This window comes from Myotis davidii, unplaced genomic scaffold (assembly GCF_000327345.1).
Source record: "Myotis davidii unplaced genomic scaffold, ASM32734v1 scaffold954, whole genome shotgun sequence".
Lineage (NCBI taxonomy): Eukaryota > Metazoa > Chordata > Mammalia > Chiroptera > Vespertilionidae > Myotis > Myotis davidii.
Genome location: NW_006285487.1, coordinates 72,067 through 78,153, shown reverse-complemented (window position 1 = coordinate 78,153; position 6,087 = coordinate 72,067). Strand labels below are relative to the sequence as shown.

At 52.9% G+C, this 6,087-nt stretch overlaps 1 long non-coding RNA gene across 1 annotated transcript in view; it reads left to right on the top strand.

Moving 5' to 3' along the window:
- The first annotated feature begins 1,700 nt into the window (after positions 1–1,700).
- Positions 1,701–6,087, top strand: part of LOC107181917 — an 18,580-nt gene continuing 14,193 nt past the window's right edge. Inside the window, exon 1 of the long non-coding RNA XR_001512628.1 lies at positions 1,701–1,907. This is a non-coding gene — a long non-coding RNA (uncharacterized LOC107181917). The remainder of the gene's footprint in view (positions 1,908–6,087) is intronic.

Below are 6,087 nucleotides of genomic sequence, written 5' to 3'. Positions count from 1 at the left end.
GCAAATGAATTATCAAATCTGATGGGAATCATGAGAACACCAGGATTTGTGTCCAGTTGGTCAGAACTGCAGAAGAGCAACGAGGATATTAGCCAAACTAGTGAATATCATCTGAAGTGGCATCATTCCTATGGGCCCCATATTCTTACACAGATGGCATCTGACACCACATGTATTGCAGTGTATATCCAATAGCACGCATTTTGTGGTTTTCTTATTTTATTATTCTCTGTGTTTGTATACATGTCCCAGCCTCCTAATCTACCAGAGTATGTTTCCCAAGCGCTTCAGTCCGCTGACGGATGCTCTATCCACTGAGCCAAGCCGGCCAGGGCTACAACATCGTTTTAAATGGCAGCATAGACCATGCTCTATGGAGCCAATGCCTGGTGTTGGTCAGTGAGGTTGTTTTTTATTTGATTGGGATGAGAAATGTTGCTGTCATGGACATCCGGGTACACAAGTCTTCGCACAGGCTTCCGTGAATTCCTAGAGGCAGGTTTGTTTTGAGGCAAATCGTTACATGTCCCCCTCAAACAAAGCACGCACCTCATGGCTCAGGGGTGAGAGTAGTACCCACGCCCCCTCGCCAAGGCTGGATTTGGAAAAAAAAAATTGTTGCCAGTTTGGATCCCAGATTTATAAAAGCCACCAATGCCACATATAATGCCTGGAGCTGGGCGCCTGACCAGTGTGCTGGCGGCTGGACCGTGGCCCACTGCACCAGCACAGGGCACCGGGGTGTCCCCTCTCCCTTCCCAGGAGAAGCAGCCTGCTTCAAGACACAGCCAGCCCCAGCCAGTTTGGCTCAGTGGATAGAGCATCGGCCTGTGGCCTGAGGGGTCCTGGGTTCGATTCTGGTCAGGGGCACAGGCCCGGGTTGTGGGCTCGATCCCCAGTGAGGAGGTATGTAGGAAGCAGTTGATCCATGATTCTCTCTCATCATTGATGTTTCTCTCTCTCTCTCCCTCTCCCTTCCTCTCTGAAATCAATAACAATATATTATACTGGAGGCCCGGTGCACGAAATTTGTGCACTTGGCCGGGGGGAAGGCCAAGGGAACCCATTGGTGCATGATCAGGGCCGGGGAGGGACACGGGAGGTTGGCCAGCCGAGGAGGGACCGTGGGAGGGCTCTAGGGCATGTCCGGCCCATCTCAGTCCTGATCAGCCGGACTCCAGCAGCAAGCTCACCTACCGGTCAGAGCATCTGCCCACTGGTGGTCAGTGCACATCATAGCAACATGTCGACTGTCTGTCCCCTGGTGGTCAGTGTATGTCATAGCGAGAAGTTGAGTGGCAATAGCATATCATTAGCATATTACCCTTTGATTGGTTGAACAGCCCACCGATGACTGGACACTTAGCATATTAGGCTTTTATTATATAGGATATTTTTTAAAGAGACACAGCCAGACACCACAGGAACAATGCCAGCCAGAGGGGCCAATTATTACGTGCCTGCTGTGGCCGGACCCTTTAAACATCTTCTTCTATAATAATGAAAGCGTAATATTCAAATCGACATCCACTGGCATCAGGCCAGCCAAGGCGGGTGCGATGCGATTGGTGGGGGACGTGGGGGGGCCATGATCCCCCACAGAGGGAGGCCCAGGCCAGGGGCCAGTGGGGCAATCAATGGGTGGGGGTGGGGAGGACTCTGTAATCGCTCCAAAGTGGCCAGTGGGCGGGGCCTCCCTCTGCAGGGCAACCCATCTTGTGCGCGGGGCCTCTAGTATTCCAATGATCAGCAACCCTTGCAGGGCGGACATTGGAGCCCATTCTGCAGATGAAGAAACTGAGTTCCCAGAGAGGCCAGGGATCATGCTGGAGTCTGACACTGGGCCGTATGACCTCACTACACAGCATAGCCCCTCTGGGCAGAGCCAGAAGAAGGTCCGACTTCAGGTATGAAAAATATCTGAGCGCACAGCAAGGGCAGCGAATGGAGGGCAGGGAGGCAAGGGCTGGACCTTTGGGGGTGAAGTGAGTGGGAGCACACAGGCCTCTGGAGTCACCCACTCCCACGGGCGCCAGGAGCTCCTTTAGGATAGAGGCGATGTCTTATTTTTTTTAAAAAATATATTTATTATGGATTTCAGAGAGGAAGGGTGCCGGAAGCCAGTTCCAGCATGTCATAATTGCAAGAGTTTCATCGAAAGGTTGATGGAACCTGGAGACTCAACAAGGGCTGAGTCACCCATGTTGTTACCTGTTGGGAATGGTTGAGGGCATTTCCCCAAACCTGTAAAGGGATGATGCTTGCTGCCTGGTAGCTCAGGGCGTCTTAATCTACATGTTATTGCCTCCTACTGGCCAGACACCTGAACAGCCGCAGGCGAATTCTTCCATTCTGACAATGGACTGTGTACTGTATATGAAACCCTACCCTTTGAAGTGTTTAGCTCCACCTCGCCTCAGCACAAATTGTGTTAAGAGTGTGTTAATAAAAAGCATGGGGTCCTGAGGCGAGAAGATCTTAGTTTCTTTGGCTAAGTTCCTCTGACTCCCTATAATGCCTTTCAAAATTATATTTCAAGGGGGGGGGGCAGAGAGAGAGAGAGAGAGAGAGAGAGAGAGAAACATCAATGATGAGAGAATCATGGACCGGCTGCCTCCTGCATGCCCCACACTAGGGATCGAGTCTGCAACCAGGGCATGTGCCCTGACCGGGAATCAAACCGTGACCTCCTGGTTCATAGATCAACCCTCAACCACTGAGCCATGCCAGCCGGGCAGAGGTGACATCTCATTTATAACTCTCTTCCCTGCAGACAGCACAGTGCAGGTGAGGAGCAGGCACTCAGGGCATGTTCTGGAAGGGTGAAGGAAGGGGTGAATGATGTTCTGTGAGCACCTACTATGTGCCAGGCCTGTTCTAGGTGCTGGGATATACCAGTGAGCAAAAGAGGCAAAATGCCTGTCCCCATGGAACTTGCATTCATTTTGTGTGTGTGTGTGGCTGGGGGAGAGGGGGGTGACAAAAAACAAACTGATGGCTAAGTCAAGTATGTAATATGTTAGAGGGTGACAAGAACAAGGCACAAGTAATTTACACCAGTGGTTAAAGCAGAAGCAAGCATTTCCCTAGGTCGTTGAGGGCTTGGGGGTTGGGGGGGCATGGGGTAATCAAGGTGGGCTTCATGGAAGAGGTGAGTTGATCTGGGCTGTGCAGAGCAGTTGAGAGGTCGACCTTTCCCCTTTGCCCTCTGGCTTTGTTCTCTCTCATCCACCTCCCACTCGAGGATTCTAGGCCACCCTCCCCACCCCAGCCCCATGATTCTCCTGGCCATCAGGAGGCTGGAGTTCTGGGTTTGTCCTCTGAGACCGGAGTTCAAGAAACTGGTTGCTCAGGTTAATGGGGCCAGACAGGTGTTTCCCCGGGAAGCCAGCCACTTCCTCCCAAACGTGGGTGCCTAAATGAGCAAGGATGACAGGGAGGGTGACTGGGACTGGATGGTGCCTTCCCCAGGGGCGAGGGGCAGGGCATCACAGCCATACTGACAGCCAAGGGGGTTGGGGGGGGGGGGGGCTGTGGGTTGAGAGTCAGGGGATTCAGATTATCGTGCTTTGAGGGGAGTCTTCCCGCTCCAGGCCTGCTGGCCATAGTGAAGGGGACACACAGGGACAGTCACTGTGTCATCCTCCCCTCTGTCCATCCCTCTTGTTAGATGACCCTTAGCATCCGTGGCCTCAGTCCTGGGAGCAGCTGGAGGTGGTGACAGGGGCTCTAGGCTAGGGCTCACAAGTTTTGGGGGTGTCCCTAGCATCACAGATTTGGTCAGGATGCCTAACCTCTCTGGGTTTTATTTTCTCTGTCTGCAAATGACTGTTCCTAGCGGCTCCTGCCCACTGCCCTGATCTGCCGTTAGACTCCAAGGAGAACATGGGCCCTGGCCGGTGTGGCTCAGAGGATAGAGCGTCGGCCTGCGGACTGAAGGGTCCCGGGTTCGATTCTGGTCAAGGGCACATACCTCAGTGGCAGGCTCCTCCCCGGCCCGGGCCCTGGTCGGGGTTCGTACAGGAGGCAACCCATCGATGCGTTTCTCTCACATCGATATTTCTCCCTGTCTCTCCCTTTCTCTTCCACTCTCCTCGGGTGATGATGATGAAGGAGGAGGAGGAGGAGGGGGAGGAGAACATGGTATGTAGTAATGTAGTACCTGGACACAGAGGCTCTAAGGAGCCAGGGTTCAAGCTGCTTAACCTCTCTGGGCCTCCATTCCCTCATTCATACCATGGCGTGCCAGTGGCACCCCCACCTTAGGAGGGAAGTGCAGGCTAGATGACTCTGAGGCAGCTCATGGGCGTGACGCCCAGTTCACAGAATGGATGACTTCATCACCAGTGGGTGCTTTGAGGAATCGGCCGCTCCTATTTGCATGTGGGAATGAATGGGCAGGTCCTCGGGAAGATGTCATAAATAGAACTGGGCTTGTTTCCATGATGTAGACCGGAGGTTTTCAACCGGCGTGTCACAAGTACCTTTACAACGTGCAGTACCTGACTATGTAGTAAGGGGCACTGACCTCTTTTCCCTCAGTCAGGGGTGGGGAACATCAGGCCCGCGGGCCGTATCATTTGGTCTGGCCCTGCCCAGGCAACTGCAGGCGGGGCTCGAAGTTCAATAAATCCGGGAGCTTTTTTCATAGCAACGTAATTTTAAAAGAATATGTTTTTATTGATTTCAGAGAGGAAGGGAGAGGGAGAGAGAGAGAGAGAGGAACATCAGTGATGGAGAGAGATTCATTGATCGGCTGCCTCCTGCATGCCCCGCATTGGGGATCGAGCCTGCAACCTGGCATGTGCCCTTGATGGGAATCGAACCCGGGACCTTTCAGTCCGCAAGCCAATGCTCTATCCACTGAGCCAAACCGGCTAGGGCCTCATTGATTTTTAGAGAGAGTGGAAGGGAAGGGATGGGGAGAGGGAGAGAGAGAAACGTTGATGTGAGAGAGACACATCGATTGGTTGCCTCCTGCACATGCCCAACAGGGCTGGGGACTCTAACATGCAACCCAGGTAGGTACGTGCCCTTGACCGGGAATCAGACCCAGGATGCTTGGTGCACAGCTGACACTCTAACCATTGAGGAACACTGGCCAGGGCCAGATCACAGCTTTTTAGAAGAATTATGGAGCAAAGAGACCAGTTTTCTCACCAGGTCTTTCTTCCTCCTTCCTTCCTTCCTTCCTTCCTTTCTTTCTTTTTTAAATATATTTTTATTGATTTCAGAGAGGAAGGGAGAGGGGGAGAGAGATGTAGAAACATCAATGATGAGAGAGAATCATGCATCGCTGCCTCCTGTACGCCCCCTACTGGGGATGGAGCCCGAAACCCAGGCATGTGCCCTTGACGGGGGAATGGAACCCGGGACCCTTCAGTCTGCAGGCCAACACTCTATCCACTGAACCAAACTGGCTAGGGCAGTGATGGCGAACCTTTTGAGCTCGGCGTGTCAGCATTTTGAAAAACCCTATCCTAACTCGGGTGCCGTGTCACAAATAGACATTTTTTGATCTTTGCAACCATCATAAAACAAAGATTTATACTTTTGATACTTATTTTATATATTTAAATGCCATTTAACGAAGAAACATCAACCCAAAAAAATGAGTTCGCGTGTCACCTCTGACACGACGCGTGTCATAGGTTCGCCATCCCTGGAATAGGGCCTCACCGGTGTTTGCAAACCTTGGGGAGAAAACGAAGGACACTGGGTGCAATGCAGCAGGAAGATCTGGGCTCCAAGGAAGGAAGAAATGAGGGTGAGAACCACGGAGCCTGGGCATGGCCTGGCAGACACAGTTGGGCGAGCCCCTGCGGAAACCCTGAACACAAACACAGACCCTGAATCAGCCGCGTCTATGGGGTGGGCCCGAGCCCTGCACTCGGGGCTGCTGCCCGTATAGGACCAGGCAGGCTGGGCGGCCAGGGAGGCAGCGGCACTCGATGGTCCGGGCGTTACCCCAGCCAAGGCCCATTTCCTGGGAGGGCTGGTTCCGTGGAGCAGGAGGGCCGGTCAGGACCTGCTGCAGCAACAGACTTGCCCGTGAGGATTGAGCTCTTGTCCATTTTCTGTTTTTCT